Raw genomic sequence first — 17,291 nt, 5'->3', positions numbered from 1 at the left:
ATATTGGCCACCAATGCATTTTCACTGTTCTGATTTGATCCTGGCAGGCAGAAGCTGAAGATTTGGAACCCCAGAGGTGGACCATGTGTATTGAAGCTTCTTCAGAGTTACAAATTTTGAAGTGTGTTAATCTTACTTTGCCCACATGTGTACAATTTCTTTTATTTTGCTTCTGGCTATATTTCTGTTCACAGTGATCTTGCAAGGGTGAAATTTTGTGAGTCCCAACAAATTTCTGTGTGGCAACGAGATTAATCCTTTCAGTGTTAGAAGGCTTCTCATTACTTTGTAGAGTACTGGGTGAACAGAATGTCTGATCTTTCTGTGAGAGCAAAAGGTATGTTTATAATAGGATGTTCCTGGCATCTGTATTATTTGGTTGTTTGTCTATTTATAGCTTCAATATTTCCATTACTTTCTGTAGTTTAAAATTTATTCTTACTCTTTTCTCTTTTTTCTTTTTTTCTCCATCTGTTCTTTTTTTTCCTTTTTTTTTGCTATTTATTCATTTGAAGTTTGCTGTTTTGTAATCAAGGGGGAAAGCTGTGGGTTTGACTTGGTCCACACATGCAGCAGAATGAGGTGGTAAAATGGAATATCATTTGAGAGTGCTTGTGGGGATGACAAGTTTTGATGTTCACCTGGATAAAAGAACAAGAAAAAGGCCCTGCAGATAGAAAGGTAGTATATCAAGGAATGGGTCAGGCTAGTACTTTTTCCCTGATGTGTTAGTTTTTTACTTGCAGAGTATTTTCAAAATGTGATAAAATCAGTTTCCCCACCTACCGTTTATAAGCAATAAAAGTTTGCCAAAAACAAGAAATCTGGATTACTGCCAATGACTTTTCAACAGTAGTTTATAAATCAAGAAAGAAACAGGGTAGAGCCTTTTCACCTTAGGTTTCCTGAGCATTTACCTTGGATATTCCTTTTGGAGACAATAAAAGTAAACTGTGCCACGTCCTTGTAACAATATTCATTGTGTACCTTTGGTTGCAGACTGTTTTTCTTTCTTCTTAGCGTCTCCTACAATGTAGGACAGCTGTAATGATGACAGTTCCATTTCTGTATATCCTGAAGCAATATGTTTGACAGTCCTGCATTGTGAGGACTTGGTGCTGAAAATTCTGCCTCTGCTTACTAATTGCAGGGGCTCATACTGATACTTGGAAGTTAGACGTTCCCATTACACAGAAACACAAACTGGACAATATTCCACTGATTACCGGATGCTTGGACCAAAATTAGAATGGCTAATCTTCATCAAACTCAAGAGAGCTTCCTAGTAGCATCTGTCTGGCCACTGTTGAAGCCAGAATGCTGGACTGGATAGTTCAGTGACCTGATCCAGCAAAGCCGTTCCTATATTAAAGCAGCATGAGCTACAGCATCCTTGATAGGCCTGGCATCCAAGGATAATTATCATTTTCTCTCTCACTTCACTTTCTTCGATATTGTGACACATTTAAATGGGCTACCAATAGCTATGCTCTATGACCACATGCATTAATAATAATCCAGACAATTTGCTTTCCTTTGGCACTAGTCATAGAAAAACAGGAAAGCAAGTATGTAAGGAAGCACTCATGGTAGAATGAGCAACCCCTGTTCCAGGAGTTGTGATCTTACACAAATAAGGTAGGTATAGAGGTGTAGAGTTGCCAAACAGAAGGAAAGAAGTGTACAGACCTAAAGAAGGATGAATATATGTTTATTTCATGGCTTGTGTGAAAGTGGTTTATGTAATTGATACATATAGGAGCATCTTCAGAGAGGCAGAAGAAGTAACACTAGCATTATAACAAGTGCTTTCACGTACAGACAGGACTGCCTATATGTGGAGCTAAACAAACTCTACACCAAGAAAAACTTAGTTATCCAATCAGTGTAAATTATGCAAATACTCATAATTTCTCATGTTTTCATAATTTATTCTGCAGTTTGGTAATTTGCATAATTTCAGCCATAATTGCTGAAAGCTTGATTTTAATGGAATCTAAAGGATTAAACACTTTGCCACATTGTTTGCTTTTCCTGCATTCTTATGAAATAAGGACACCTGCTCAGCACCAAACACGCATTCTTTAGCATGATAGAAATCATCCTTTGATGTAACGCCTTTGATTTAAGAAGAGTAATTTTCAAGTTCAGATTGTATTCAGGCATTGTGTTCTGTTGTGGAAGGTGCTGCTAAATGATGCAACAAGCAGGCAGGATGTGTGTCCGGATCCTGTTTCTGTGCTAAAGATGCATGTTTGAGGGGGAGGGAAAGAGTGAAGCTGCCAAAATCTGACCAAGACATGACCTTGAGTTAAGGGACCAAAAAAGGTTGTTGATCCAGTCTAGCGTATTGAGGCTTTCAGTGAGCTTGGACTTACTATGGGGTGGTGAAGTGACAGAGTGTTTGTTTACTTCCAGCTTACTTGAGAACTGAGTGCCCAAGTATGTTGAATGTAGTTCCAAGTCAGCATGCGGTCTTCTGAATACACCTACTGTGCTTAGAATTTCACAAATAAAAACAGACTGCTGGCTCAAAAGTTTGCAAACTATGTTGTATTTTGTTCTCTCCCTTCATGATGCCATTACTAGTTCATAGAAAAGCAAAGAGAGTGTGCTTTCCGTATTACACTTTCATGCATCATCATCATCACATTTGATTTATACACTGCTCTTCAGGACGACTGAACATCCTCTCAGAGCGGTTTACAAAGTATGTCATTATTATCCCCACAACAACAAACACCCTGTGAGGAGGGTGGGGCTGAGAGAGCTCCTGGAAGCTGTGACTGAGCCAAGGTCACCCAGCTGGCTTCAGTGGAAGAGTGGGGAATCAAACCCAGTTCTCCAGAATAGAGTCCTGCTGCTCTAAACCACTACACCAACCTGGCTCTCAGAGCAAGCAACTGGCTATGCCATCACTATACCAGCTGCAAGCAGTGCATTACTGATTGTACTACTCAGTCTTGCAACATGGAATCACTTTCAACCTGTTTTGAAGCAAATGGATCTTAACTTCACCAGACTCTATGATTTTGGCCATTGATCTCTTGAGCTTTCAAATCGGAAGCTTCAAATGGAAGATGGTAAGTGATGTAGTATACATCGAAACTTCTCAGCAAGCACATCCCCTGTAGCCATGTATAATGTATTTAATTAACAGCTAAAGACAATTACAGCACAAACAGCATTTGTTGCACAGAAATCACATGGGACCAAAGTTTATATTTCTCGTTGAAGTTTCATATCTCTTACATTTGATCATGTCTTCTACTGTTATCTTTTTGTTTCAAGGAATCTTTTTTTTTTCCAGATTGGTGAATCTGGGGAGGTAGGGAGTTGACTTGTTCATACATGCATGTTCACCAGTCTGTGCCCAAAGCATTAAATGATGGCTTGCATGTATGAGGTAGCTACTACAGTGCAGATTAGACAGATATTCTGTATTGCACCGCTTCAAACAGCGCTTCTCAGTAAAGATGGTTCTCCCATCTGAGTCACTATGCGCCAAGTTGTGAGTCAGCCCAGAGGCTAACTGATCATTCTATATACAAGTTCTTATTTTCTGTTGTGTACGCATCTGCTGTTTTCCCAAGCGTTTGTTGTTTTATGCCTTTATTTCCATATTCTCTTTATATTGAATTAACACTAAACTGGAAATGACTTATTAAAATATTTTTACATATGAACAATGTGAAGTCTATCAACATTTGCTCCTTACCAAGTTGGTCCATCTTAGCATTTCCTCTGCTACATTATATGAGACATGATTACAGGTTTAATCACAGAGAATTGCATATACTTTTAACAGGATATTTTAGCTCGCCATAAAGAGGTTTTCTCTGCTGCAGTCCATGCTTTTGATCTGCATCCCAGTATTTGGTATATTCTGAGATGGTGTCTTCCAACCAAATAATGGAATGGCATGAATTCAGTGTAATTTTGTACAGAAATGAATTTTTTCAGTATTTCATCATTATGTAATTTTGATCTACTCTGGTGACATGAAGCTGAAGAATGATCATACTGGCGTAGACATTTGTCAAAATTTAAATCAGAAAATGCTTGCTTAAAATTCACATGAATTGACCTGAAATGAATCCTCATATCTACTTGATTGTCTTTAATCTGCAGAACAAATAGCAACATACAAAATATTAACTTGCCTGCAGCATTTGACAATCAACAATATACAGTTTAAAGAATACTGGACAGCAACAGTGCCATGAGCAGAATGGAAAGGTTATGTTTCTGTCATTCAAGTATATTTTAAAATACCTTTAAATACAAGAAAGTCGTGTATTCTAAACATTTTATTCGGGGATATTGAAAGTAACCGACCTACAAATGCGTTTGTGTTGTACAGCTGCTGTACTTGCACAACTTTGTGTGTGTGTATTACCTTGCAGCAATAATCTCCTCCAGCATTATTTATTCCTTACGTTCTTGATTCATCCCATGCAAATTGCATGTTTACAGGTTGTGGAATAAAACACAAATGTAACACCCATTTATGGGAAGCAAAACGCATACTTGTGCTTTAAAATATAGCCTGGATAAATTTGCAGCTTGCATTATAAATTTTATCTTTGAAGACCTTTCCTTAGTTCAAAGCTGCCTCTGTGTTCTATTGGTAATATTGGGTGCAAATGTTGAAAGAGCTTTGTGGCCATTTTAGAAGTAGGTTTTAAATACTTGGAACAATAAATCGTCATGAAATTCACAGGTATAATATACTGTGTGATATAGTGGCTGTATTCCTGTGGTGTTTTCAGAGCAAACAACACCTAAAGGGAGAGATGGCAAACAAATAGAAAAGTCAGTTTTCCAAGGTATTTCTTAATATATGATTTTAAGTAAAATGTTTTTTCTGTTCCTTGTTTGAAACACAGTTTTTGTCATGCTTTCCCTCAAAATGTGCATCTCTTAATGTGTCTTTACTCAGGGCAATTCTTCCTGCATTGTCCCCCAGTATAAACTTTTTGTCTAAGGAGGAAGATTTTAGGGAGATCAATAGAAGGCGTAATGAGAGCAGCAAAATGCAGACTACAGAAAAAGGCATATTGAGGTACATGAGAAAGAAGATGAAGTATCTGGACTGAGTTCCAATACACAACATTCCATTTGGTTAGTGATCCTTCTAGGGCAATCTCAAATTTTTATTAAATGGTTCTTGAATTGTTCTTTTAAAAAATTCAAAGCAGCTAGTGCTGGACAGAGCTGAGATACTATTTCCTGGTTATCTAGGGCAGAGGAGAAACCATTGATTGCAATACTTCTGGTACTGATCGCCATATTTGCAACATTTTTTATTATTATGCAGTTTTCAGTTCCATGTAATTGTACAACTGGCTTGGAGCTTGCCAGGATTCTGTAGTGCACTTTCAAGTGGGTCTCTGGAGACCGTGGCAGATTGTACACATCTTCTGCTCTGCCTTGGCTTCCTTACAGCAGGGCTATTTTAAGGAGATCCACATGACATCATCCTCTATTCACCCTGTTTGCGTTTGCCTCTGCCTTGCTGCAGTCTTTCCCAAACTTGGTTTCGTATGATTTTTTTTGGAAAGACTAGTCAAGCTCTGTATGTGGACAAGAAGGAGCACATTTTTGTAGGTCCCAGCCACATAAATGCTGTTTTCCATACCTTAGCTCACATTTCCCGCACCCCCCCCACACACACACACACACCAGAGGGCTTTGTTCATTTTAAAAAATAATTAGTAATTGGCCTGATTGGTATAGCTCTAGAAGAATGATCTGTTGCCACAACCTACTAGTTCTCAACTTCCGTTTTCAAAATTTCTCTAGTCTTTCTTGTTGGAGTTATAACTCTACAACAAAAAGGGATACAGCTAAACTTTAAAAAATAAAATCTGGGAACTAGTAGATTGTTGCAATAGGTCATAATATTATAGCACGATAGCAATCTGTTAATTCCTCCAGTAGTGGTGGGGAAATGGGAGCCACGGGATCCTGAGGCAAGTGTGAGAAGAGCTGCTGTGTGGACGCTCCAGTGCCACCACAAATGGGGCACTGCAAATGGGGCATTTGCAGCAGCAAGCAGAGCCTGCATGGAAGATCATCTCTTTATGGAAGCAGCCCATGACTGCTAGAAGAAATGCAGAAGAGCCAGAATACCCATTGGAGTTTTTGGATGGTCATAATAATAATTGTACTTACATACCACTCCTCTACACAGATGAGTGTTCCATTCAGAGCGGTGAACAAAGTCAGTGTTGTTATCCTCACAATACAGCCAGGGAGCTGGGGCGGAGACAACAGCTTGTCCAATGCCACCTGCTGATCTCATGGCAGTAGTGGGATTCAAACCAGCTGAGTGCTGACCCACCCACTTAATCACAACGTTTGGCTGTGCAATGGAAACTGTGACACAGGCAGTCCACACTAATCAGTTTTCAAGTTGTCTTCAGTGCTGTTTCTGTAACCTAAGAATTTGCATTCCAGAGTAGTATTGTGACTAAGTGATATAAGGCATGTACAGACCTAGCAACACCAGTCAATTACCTAGCTCCCCTTCCTTGACTTTCTACAATTGTTCTTTGGGATATACATTAGCATTGTTTGAGCATGCAGGGGTTCATTTTTAACTCTGAAGTTTTTCATGGTGGACAAATCACTCTGATGACTGCAAAGAACAAATATACCAGGAAATTAGTTACATAACATAACAAACTTCTAAAATCTTAGCTATTACGTGATGATGGCAGAGAAAAGTAATGCAACACATGAAGTACAGTCAGTAACTACAGTGATTTGTGGTTTTACATGCATTATGTTCTGATTGTATTACAGAGAGAAAAGCCCCCAAAAGGTAACTATCTGTGTCAGATAGTAGTTCTGAAAAACTTGGAGGACAACTTGAAATCTGTGCATTAAAAGTATATGTTCATTCTTATGGTGGTTTCTGTTATTTCGCCCTTTTCCCAAAAAAACTCATCATACAATATGGTTATCCCATTTTATTCTCACAACAGATGTATGAGATGTTCTGGGCTCATGTATGTGTATGACTGCCCTGAGGTCACCCTGTGACTTTCATGACTGAAAAGACTTTCTACCCCTAACCACTCTAGCCAGTATATCATACTGGCTTTGTAGAAGGCAATGATTTTCACTGATATTCAGAGAGTGACCATCCTCATATTGAACTGAGCAGCTGCTTGGAAACTACTATTATGTCATTGTATAAGGTAAGAGACATTTTGCCACCATAAAGTTCTGATTGCACAAGACCCTCTATTCTTTTTGAGTGTTAAATTTTTTTGTTTGTAGTACTGAGGAGTATTTCCCATCAACTGTGTTAGGTGAGCCAACTGCAAAACTCTCTTAAAACATATCAATTGAGAACTCTCATTTTTTTTCCTTCATAGTTTTGAGGCTATAGACTACTGTAACTTCGCCAGGAATACAGGTGACAGGCCCACTTGATTGGATTGATGAAAGTAACTAGAAACACATACAAGTGCATTGGTGACTGCTGGATTCCTGTATTCTGCTGGTCACCGTTCAAGGTGCTTGGGCATTTTTTGTGAATGCTGCTCTAAATGGTTGGGCCTGGCCAACTTGAGAGGCCCCTGCTTTCCAAACAATAAATGACATGTAATCAAAACGTCTTCTGAAAACAATGTCATATCTTTCTGATTGGGCTAGCTTGGGAGGAAGATATTTACGTATTTTAACTGGATTTTGCAGGTAATATGGAGAGAACAGCTCATACTGGATAGTTCTTCAGATACTGGCACCTGTATTGTTTGTTTATACTCTAAAACAAGTCTGTGGTGTTAGACTTTTACAGTAGATGAGACAGCCGTGATCACATGTATTTTGATGCCTTGAGACGTGTCTTTCCCGTTGCAGCAAACAGATGGGCTTAAGCCAGAGTTGCTTTATCGTCTGTTGCCTTTTTTTAACAATACAGTTTCATAATGTTTCAGTAATGGTGGTATGAGGCTTCTGACAAGAAAGAGAAAAATTCAGCCAGTGAAACACACAAAAACCGATGCTACTGGCGAGCTGAGCGTTCCAAGGTGATTGGCGTAATTTTTTTTTTAAATACTGTTGTTTGTTGCAATGCTTACCCATAGAGGGAAATGAGCATGTTAGTAGCTATTTGCTTCTAAATAACTCTTTCCTCTCCCTATTTAGAATAAATTATACTCTTCTCTCCTTTCCACTGTTGCTAAAAATGTGATGAAAGCCACTCCCACATACTTCATGGTGGTGGAGAGTGCCATCAAGTCATGGCTGACTTATGGCGACCCCTGCTGAGGTTTTCAAGGCAAGAGACTAACGGAGGTGGCTTGCCATTGCCTGTCTCTGCAACCCTGGTCTTCATTGGAGGTCTCCCATCAAATTACTAACCAAGATTGACCCTGCTTACCTTCTGAGATCTGATGAGATCAGGCTTGCCTGGGCGTAGACTAGTATTTATTTTTGAATTATGTACAGTTATTCGCCACAGGCTTGTTGTCCCTGTACTTTTGCTAGTTTTCCTTTATCAGCAAATGTTCTTGTGATACTTGTTTCACGTGGGGAAAAAAAATAAAGGGTTTTAATCCAGCATTTGGCTTGTTTTGTATTCTCCCAGGTATGTTTGACAACCTCTTTTCTGGTATGGGTTATAATGTCATCTGTTCCATAATACTGACACAGAGAGAAAATCAACTCCTGCCGTTAGGGTCTGATTAATATATTAGCATTTGAGGCACACACTGCATCGATGTATGCAAAGAGGAACCATGTGAGGTGAGCGGAATGACTTGATTTCCCATTAAGAAGTAAACACCTCATCTATCCCATGAGGTTCTGCTTAACTGATGGATTGGACCAGCTATGCAAAATCAGGCCACACAATAATGGTGCATTCATCACCCCCCCTGTATTCCCATTGTATAAACGTGAGCAGTAAAAGAGTATTTGTACAAGATAACACCTCAGGCAATAATTTGATTTGTAAGCGAGCACACAGTTTGGCAGGGGCCTAAATTCACTAGTTGTGTTTGGTCAGTCTAGCTACTGGGTGGGAAATTGGAAAGCAAATGGTATAAAGCAGTTGACACAAGTTAGGGACTGCCTCTCAGAACTATATCCTACAGTTGTGCAAATCAGCCTTAGCCGCTCCAGCTGCAAATGTTAATGCCCCAATTGTGATGGGAGAAAGCAGTGAGGCCCAGCATGCCCAATGCCTAGTACCACACAGCTTCATTGTAGGTCCTGATAAAATGTTTCTGTCTGCACCTGTCAGCTAGCAGCCAGCCAAGATCTGGGCCCACGCGTGCCCTCTGTTCCCAACAGGAGCTGCTGCTTTTCCAGCAGTAGACTAGAGAAGAATTAACTTCAGACTCCTACATTCTCCTGCTCTCAGGCTGAAGCAGTTTGATGTTGATGGCAGGGACATTCAGTAGAGGATGGGGTAGCAGCAGCATCCTTGTATCTTTGCACCAGCCCCATTAAAGAATCTCCCCTTTTCACTACTGGGCAAAGCAAAGCTGCTGTTCACAAGCTAGAGAAGCCATGGTAAAATTCATGCATTTCAATCAGCTAAATTTAAATAATGTCCACCAATTAGAAAAATGATATGAAGCTGTTGACACAGATGCGGAATGAAAATCGGAGAATCATAATTGAAGAATACAGTTGGTGGGATTCATTCAAAATGAGCAGCACTGCTTCCAGTGTGTTCTCGCCATGTTGCTTTACAATGTATTTAGATCAGGGTCTTTGCTTCTTTAAGAGCCTAGTTTTGTTCAGAACTTAAATTGGATGGATGGAAGAATATTGCTTTGCATTTGCCTGTCTTGTTTGGAAGAACTTGCGAGAAGAAAACTTGCACTTTCTCAGCACGAACTGATGTCAGTCTTTCATGGTTTCCCTTGTACTGCTGGAATTGGTCATGAACGCAAAAAATTTAATAAAATATTTTGACTGTCAAGTCAAATGGGATGTGATTGGCACCCATACCTTTCTGCTGGCTTGACAATTGAGCAGCACATAAATATTTAAAGACATTGAATGGTCAAGAAAACATATTCTAGTTTCTATGTTAGTCTTTTCCACTACCTTTTGTTAGTTTGAGCTGGCTGTGCACAAGCTCAGCAGGCCTACCTCACAGGGTGGTGATTGTGAGGAAATGGAAGAGGGGAGAACAACATTCTAAGCGACTTTGTGTTCCCAACTGTGGAGAGCAGGATAGAAATAAACAAATGCAAATGCAGCAATCTGTCATTCATAGGCAGTCACAGATCTTTCCCAGTTTTCTTCTCCCCACAGCAGGCCTTTCCAACCCTGGGGAGCTTATTCCTGAGGTCGCAGGACCTGCAAAGGTCCACAAACTGCCCTTTCCTCCTTTCTTTAGTGCAATGCTGGTGATGAAAGGCAAAGAATGGAGTGCCCCTCCCCCCTTTTGCCACTGCGTCTTCCTGACCTGATAAATCCCTGCAGGACATCCAATCCCAGGAATAAATATTACAGTGCTGGAAAGGGCTACAGGGAGAAGCAAAAACCCAGGGAAGGCCCTTGCTTTTGCAGAGCGCAGGTTTCAACCCAGAAGAAAGGGAGTGTTAATCTTCAGTTGTACAGTATGATGAGATCTAGTCTAAGGGGGAGCTGCTGCCCCAGTTCCTAGTATTTATTTAGAGCATTTTTATGCCACCTCTCCAAGTTCATTGAGGTGACTTGCTGCATGACTTTCTGCTGTTGCAGTTCTACACAGGTATGTCTTATGCCTACCTGAAAGGCAATTATTTGATGGTTGTACTTGTGCATAAACAAATGTCAGCCTGGCTGAAAGTTGAAGTAATTTTTAATTTTTTTGGCCATCATTACAAACAGGATCTGTACACAGCATAATTGTGGGGGAAATAATATGGTGAGAGTCAATAAAAACAAATCCATAGTGGAACATGAGCAGCTGGTTCTGTTTTTCACCAACAAGCTTTTCCCATTTAATGTGCGAGCAGAGCGAGTTGCAGCGTTGTAGTGAGAAGCCATATATAACTATCGCCCCCAAAGCAACGTCTGGCACTGCAGATCTGAAGCGGTATCCGTGTTTCTGAAGGCCAAAGGAGAGCCTCGGAGATCAGAGGGGGTGGACCAGGCCCCTCTCAGAGGGGGAAGGAAGGGGACAAAACTCTCGGATATGATAAGAACAGAAGAGCGCCGGTAGGGTAGCTCAGCGGTCCTGGTAGCGTAACGCAACTATCCTGTTTGCCAAGCTTCCAACCGGGAGGCTCACCAGCCCGACCGACAGGCCAACGAATCTCTCCGTCCTTGCGTCCGAGGAAGCTGCCTTCAGAGGTATACCGCCCCTGGGCGGGGAGGCTCCGTGCTCCACGAACGCCTTCGAAATCTATATGACGGCGCGGCCATCGCTACCCCTCGCGGCAGGGAGTTCCGCAAGTGATCGTGCGGCCGCAGCAAAAAGGGCAGCTTCGGTCTGCGGGCCTTCCTCGCGGGGCGGGCGTCCCCCTATTGCCGCCTCCTCTCCCAGTCGGCACGAGGGATGGGAGGAGGGACCGCAGACCCGCATCGACCCGCCGCCCTTTCCTCGAGCGGGACAGCGAGAACCCACCCGTCGGCAGCCGCCCCGCCCCGCCCCTCCCTTTGGTGGCTCCGCCCACTCCCTTCACGCTGGCCCCGCAGACGCTCCTCCCCCGCCTCCCGCCCGCGTTCTCTGCCAGCCGGCGGCGGCCGAGGCAGAGGAGGAGGAGCCGCGCGAGCTCCGCCGGCCCTATGCAGATGAGGCGCGGCACGGCATTGTGGGGGAGCGGCCCCGGGGCGCACGCCGAAGACGAAGGGGGCCCGACTACGCTTTACACGCCCGCTGTCGGAAGCTGCAACGCGCTCCGAGACGTGGGCAGTCAGGGGGAGGGGCCGGCCGGTGCCCGCCGTATGTTCAATAGAAGTCGGAGGCGGTGGGCAGGGTCGGCCGGTGGGGCGGAAAGCATACTTACCTGGCAGGGGAGACACCTTGATCACGAAGGAGGTTTTCCCAGGGTGAGGCTCATCCATTGCACTGCGGGTGTGCTGACCCCTGCGATTTCCCCAAATGCGGGAAACTCGACTGCATAATTTGTGGTAGTGGGGGACTGCGTTCGCGCTTTCCCCTGACTTTCTGGTTATTAAAAATAGAGTTCTTCTTTTTCTCTTCTTTTTTTTCCAATTTTCATCTTGAGTTTGTTTTTAGTGTTCGGTAGCTCCGCTCCTTCCTTGCTTAGACATTTCACGGGGAATTTTAACTACATGAGAACGTAGGCCATACTCCCTAACCCTATTTCATGAAGTGCTCTTTCCCCCCGCGTCCGCATTGTTAAACATGCGGTGTTAACTCGTTACTCTTTGTTTCAGAAAACTTTCCTCTGTCGGTAGGCACGAAGGGCAAAGGCCATGAAGGGCTTTGTATAAGATGGTCACTACCTTGAACTGAGCCCATAAGTGACGTCTAAGCAAAAGAGTGACCGCAGAACGTGAATGAGTAATATGGATGGTGTGCCTAGAGCGGTAGTAAGTTGATAGCGTCCCAAGTTTTGCAGCGACATTCAGCTGCTTTGTAGCAGCAGCGGTGGATGTAGCGTAGTGGAGAACGTTGTAGAGGGAGAAAGCGCGCCTTGGTAACAGGTGAAAATTCAAAAGGGATGTGTGATTTGAATGCAGCAGGATAAAGAGACAAACGGAGATGGATTTGAAGGGGTGAGCTGTTTTTTAAAGATACATAAGTGTTGATTAGAGTAGGGTTAAAGATGAAACCTAAAATAACATTCGGAAAAGAAAAAAAGAAGAGAAAAAGAAGAACTCCATTTTTAATAACCAGAAAGTCAGGGGAAAGCGCGAACGCAGTCCCCCACTACCACAAATTATGCAGTCGAGTTTCCTGCATTTGGGGAAATCGCAGGGGTCAGCACACCCGCAGTGCAATGGATGAGCCTCACCCTGGGAAAACCTCCTTCGTGATCAAGGTGTCTCCCCTGCCAGGTAAGTATGCTTTCCGCCCCACCGGCCGACCCTGCCCACCGCCTCCGACTTCTATTGAACATACGGCGGGCACCGGCCGGCCCCTCCCCCTGACTGCCCACGTCTCGGAGCGCGTTGCAGCTTCCGACAGCGGGCGTGTAAAGCGTAGTCGGGCCCCCTTCGTCTTCGGCGTGCGCCCCGGGGCCGCTCCCCCACAATGCCGTGCCGCGCCTCATCTGCATAGGGCCGGCGGAGCTCGCGCGGCTCCTCCTCCTCTGCCTCGGCCGCCGCCGGCTGGCAGAGAACGCGGGCGGGAGGCGGGGGAGGAGCGTCTGCGGGGCCAGCGTGAAGGGAGTGGGCGGAGCCACCAAAGGGAGGGGCGGGGCGGGGCGGCTGCCGACGGGTGGGTTCTCGCTGTCCCGCTCGAGGAAAGGGCGGCGGGTCGATGCGGGTCTGCGGTCCCTCCTCCCATCCCTCGTGCCGACTGGGAGAGGAGGCGGCAATAGGGGGACGCCCGCCCCGCGAGGAAGGCCCGCAGACCGAAGCTGCCCTTTTTGCTGCGGCCGCACGATCACTTGCGGAACTCCCTGCCGCGAGGGGTAGCGATGGCCGCGCCGTCATATAGATTTCGAAGGCGTTCGTGGAGCACGGAGCCTCCCCGCCCAGGGGCGGTATACCTCTGAAGGCAGCTTCCTCGGACGCAAGGACGGAGAGATTCGTTGGCCTGTCGGTCGGGCTGGTGAGCCTCCCGGTTGGAAGCTTGGCAAACAGGATAGTTGCGTTACGCTACCAGGACCGCTGAGCTACCCTACCGGCGCTCTTCTGTTCTTATCATATCCGAGAGTTTTGTCCCCTTCCTTCCCCCTCTGAGAGGGGCCTGGTCCACCCCCTCTGATCTCCGAGGCTCTCCTTTGGCCTTCAGAAACACGGATACCGCTTCAGATCTGCAGTGCCAGACGTTGCTTTGGGGGCGATAGTTATATATGGCTTCTCAGTGTACGTAAAACCTGCGCCCCCCTGCGCAGTACTGGCACTCTTCAGTTCTTATCTTTCCGAGTGTTTTCTCGTTTCATGAAAGGAGGAGGAAGTTCTAGTTGGCCCTTCCAGCCGTCTGCCGGTGTTCCCTGCCCATCTAATTTTTTGCCTGACTAATATTTTCTACATTTTTAGTGATAGCACCTGTTCTGAGCTAGCCATAAATAACTGTTCGCATATGGTGAACTCATGGGTGGTTTGTGAAAGAACACCAAGGACTCTTGGTGAGTTTACAACATCTTTTATCTAAGATCTGCTACACTGTCCCTCAGAATTACAACAGTGGGGAAAATATTGTACATAGAATTTTGTGGTCTTCCTGTTCAATATGAGGGTATTCGTTTTATTTTAAAGTTTCTTCTTGTTTGGACCAGCTTTTCCTTATGAGAGTTCATGCATATAAAGATCTCTTTGCAGGTGGTATAAGAAGGGCTGATTAGATTACACATTCATCCTCCAGACTGCTTTTTGATCTTGAAAAACAACTTTGTGGAATGTGTACAGTGTTGGCTGCAGAAACTAGACTAGGAGAAGGAACATCTGGGCTCACGATTCTTTTGAGTTAGTTCTTCTACACGAATGGCAGTGTGGTCATAACAACACTTCCTTGGGAGTAAGCCCCATTGAATAGACCTGAGTATGTTTCTGAGTTGAGCTGCTTAAGATTGCTCTGCAAGAATGCTACCCTAAGCCCCAGTTCAAAGGACTCAGGATGCCAAGTTATACTGGGGCTGTATGGACATTGGCACACTACAAGCAACAAGAGCCCTAAGATGAGGTTACAACTCTTTTCTCCAGAGTGAAACTTTCCTCTTTTAGGTTTTGTTCCAAATTCAAAGGCAAGCCATCCTAGTAACCCTTTTCCTAACGCCAACAGTGCTTCAAATAATTCTACAATTCTATAAAAGTACACCATTACTGACTTAACTAAGAAACTTAAGTGGAAAACAGAAGCTCTATAAAGTACTTTAAAAGCAACCATTGAGGGAAAAGCAGCAGATGAAAGAGAAAGCCATGGATAAGATGTCAGTTGTTCAAAAAACAGGCATAGGTAGGAGAAAGAGAATAGTCATTGGGCGGGGGGGTCAATCAGTTACCCAAAGAGAAGAACATGATATTGCGGGTGTAAAAGAAATTACAGAAATTTCCATTCTTCGCTTCGCCTAGATGGCTGTGAATTCCTGAAGATGTAGCTAACCAGTCGGGGGACACACAATATTGCTTCAGAAAGTCCATATTCGTGCTCAGCTTCCACATGGCCAGGCCATTTGTACAATTAGGCATCAGGGTGGGCAAATTCCTAGGTGAATTCCTCTCCAAAAGAAGCTCTGTATACATTATGTCTAAAGGACTGTTTCTGAGCTCAGTGCGGGGCTAAGAAAGATTCTAGCTGGCTACACTAGGATGGCTAAACCTTTCCAACTGCTTTAATAATAGGCCCATAAATTGAAATAGGAAATGATTGTAGCTAAGCTTAGAAAACAAATTTCTGTCTAATCTTAATATATCCCTGATTACCTAGAGCTTCCCCCCTAATAAACATGGTATATTTTATGATAAAACAAATACAACATCTATATTATTGAAGGATGCAGAATTGAGGTAATTCTGGGGTTTCTGACACCATAATACAGGTGAACCCACCTTTTTGAGCCTGTGGGCACCTTTTGAATTCTGACAGAGTGTTGGGCACAGTCACAAAATGGCCACCAAGAGAGGTGGCCACACACACATACTAAAGCCCAAGTGCAGGGGGAAAGAAAAGTAATGTTTAAAAGTACACTGGGAAAGAGGCATGAGATTAAACACTAGTGGCAGCTGCCATTGAAACATTTTAATCTGCACAACCAGATATCCAGTGACCAATTAAAAGCCCTGTTCCACCGGACCCCACCTGCTTTCTAGAAATACTTGGCACCAGGAAAGGTGTTGGGCATCATGGCACTCATGGACACCATGTTGGGGGGCCCTGCTATGATGTCAGCAAATCCTAACTTTGTTGAAAGGTTGAGGGGTAGAATTGGATGCTTGCTAGAAGAGATTCCAGTGAGCTCCATGCAACAATTTAGGAAGGGTGTTCACACATTCTGCGTGACCAGGAGAACACATCTCTATGAGCAAAAAGAAGGGTCCAGGTTCAGATAAAAGCAACATGAGATAAGGTTATTTAACACAAGAAGCGAAGGACATTACACTGTCCCTTGTCTCAGGTTTCAGAGGGGAACATACAGAGACAGAAAGGTCAGAGCTGGGCATCTTCCTGCTGGAGCGATCCCTTTGATCTATAGATTGCTACTTGCAGGGACTTCCTCCTCCTCCTCCTCCTCCTCCCTCGCTTGCATGCTTCCTCTCCATTTTGCCACCATGGAAGATGCAGGACATGCTTCCTGCATCCACCAGCATCCTAGCTTAGTTAGATTAGATCCTATCTCTTCTCTTTCCTATCTTAAGTGGAATTCCTAAAATAAAAAGACTCTTTTCCTTACTAAAGTAAAGCAGTCTCCATGTAAGTTTATTATCTCAGCACACATTCACACGCCTACCTGCACTAACTAAGGTACTATGCTAACACTTGAAAGGCTGCAATCCCATTCATTTTTACCTGGGAGTAAACCTCGTTGAATACAAAAGGACTCACGTTTGACTTGTGTACATAAGATCAGGCTGCAGGTTGTCTACAAACAAAACTGCATCTATTTCACTGGTGGCAAGTTTGCTGGAGTTGTTATATACCACAGAATCTTGGTTTTGTGCCTCTATTGGGAATTGAGATGATCCAAGCAGCAGAATTATGAGGATACATTTGGGGTTGCAGCAAACTGAATTCTTCATGAAGGGGACACTGCAAGGTTCAGGTCTTGACATTAAATAATCACAGGGATGAAATATAGGACTTCCAGTGATGCCAGTTAGGAAGCGAAGACACTGCACAATCAGTAAAAGTTGTAATCAGAGGAACAAATAATCCAGTGCATAATTGCTTTGAAAGAAAACCCACTAAATGCAATTAGGCTGAGGGCTGAACTACACATTACCTGTGACATGAAACGACTGTCCTTTTTGCAGACCAATGTGACAGGAAACTAATGTTCCCAAGTGTGTCGGGGCCCAATTCAGTTCAAAAGTGCAACTGTGGAGGAAGGATTTAAGCCTTACCTCCCACACCACTTACCCAAGCTGAAACATGCACAGATATGAAAGTAGTTTGGCCCTGAAGTTCAAGCACTGCAGCTAACACTTTTAATTATTCATTAGCTGCACGAGATTGGATTGTACACAAAACCAGGGAC

At 43.8% G+C, this 17,291-nt stretch overlaps 2 non-coding genes across 2 annotated transcripts; one reads left to right on the top strand and one right to left on the bottom strand.

The window, feature by feature from the left end:
• Positions 1–11,961: 11,961 nt before the first annotated feature.
• Positions 11,962–12,125, top strand: LOC129325336 (U1 spliceosomal RNA). The gene has a single exon (XR_008596597.1). It is a non-coding gene; the product is annotated as a U1 spliceosomal RNA (small nuclear RNA).
• A 706-nt stretch (positions 12,126–12,831) lies between these two features.
• On the bottom strand, positions 12,832–12,995 carry LOC129325339 (U1 spliceosomal RNA). The gene has a single exon (XR_008596600.1). It is a non-coding gene; the product is annotated as a U1 spliceosomal RNA (small nuclear RNA).
• Between the last annotated feature and the right edge of the window lie 4,296 nt (positions 12,996–17,291).

The sequence above is a fragment of the Eublepharis macularius genome, chromosome 2 (genome assembly GCF_028583425.1).
Source record: "Eublepharis macularius isolate TG4126 chromosome 2, MPM_Emac_v1.0, whole genome shotgun sequence".
Taxonomy (NCBI): Eukaryota; Metazoa; Chordata; class Lepidosauria; order Squamata; family Eublepharidae; genus Eublepharis; species Eublepharis macularius.
The sequence above is the reverse complement of the archived record's forward strand: the minus strand, read 5'-3'. Positions and strand labels throughout refer to the sequence as shown.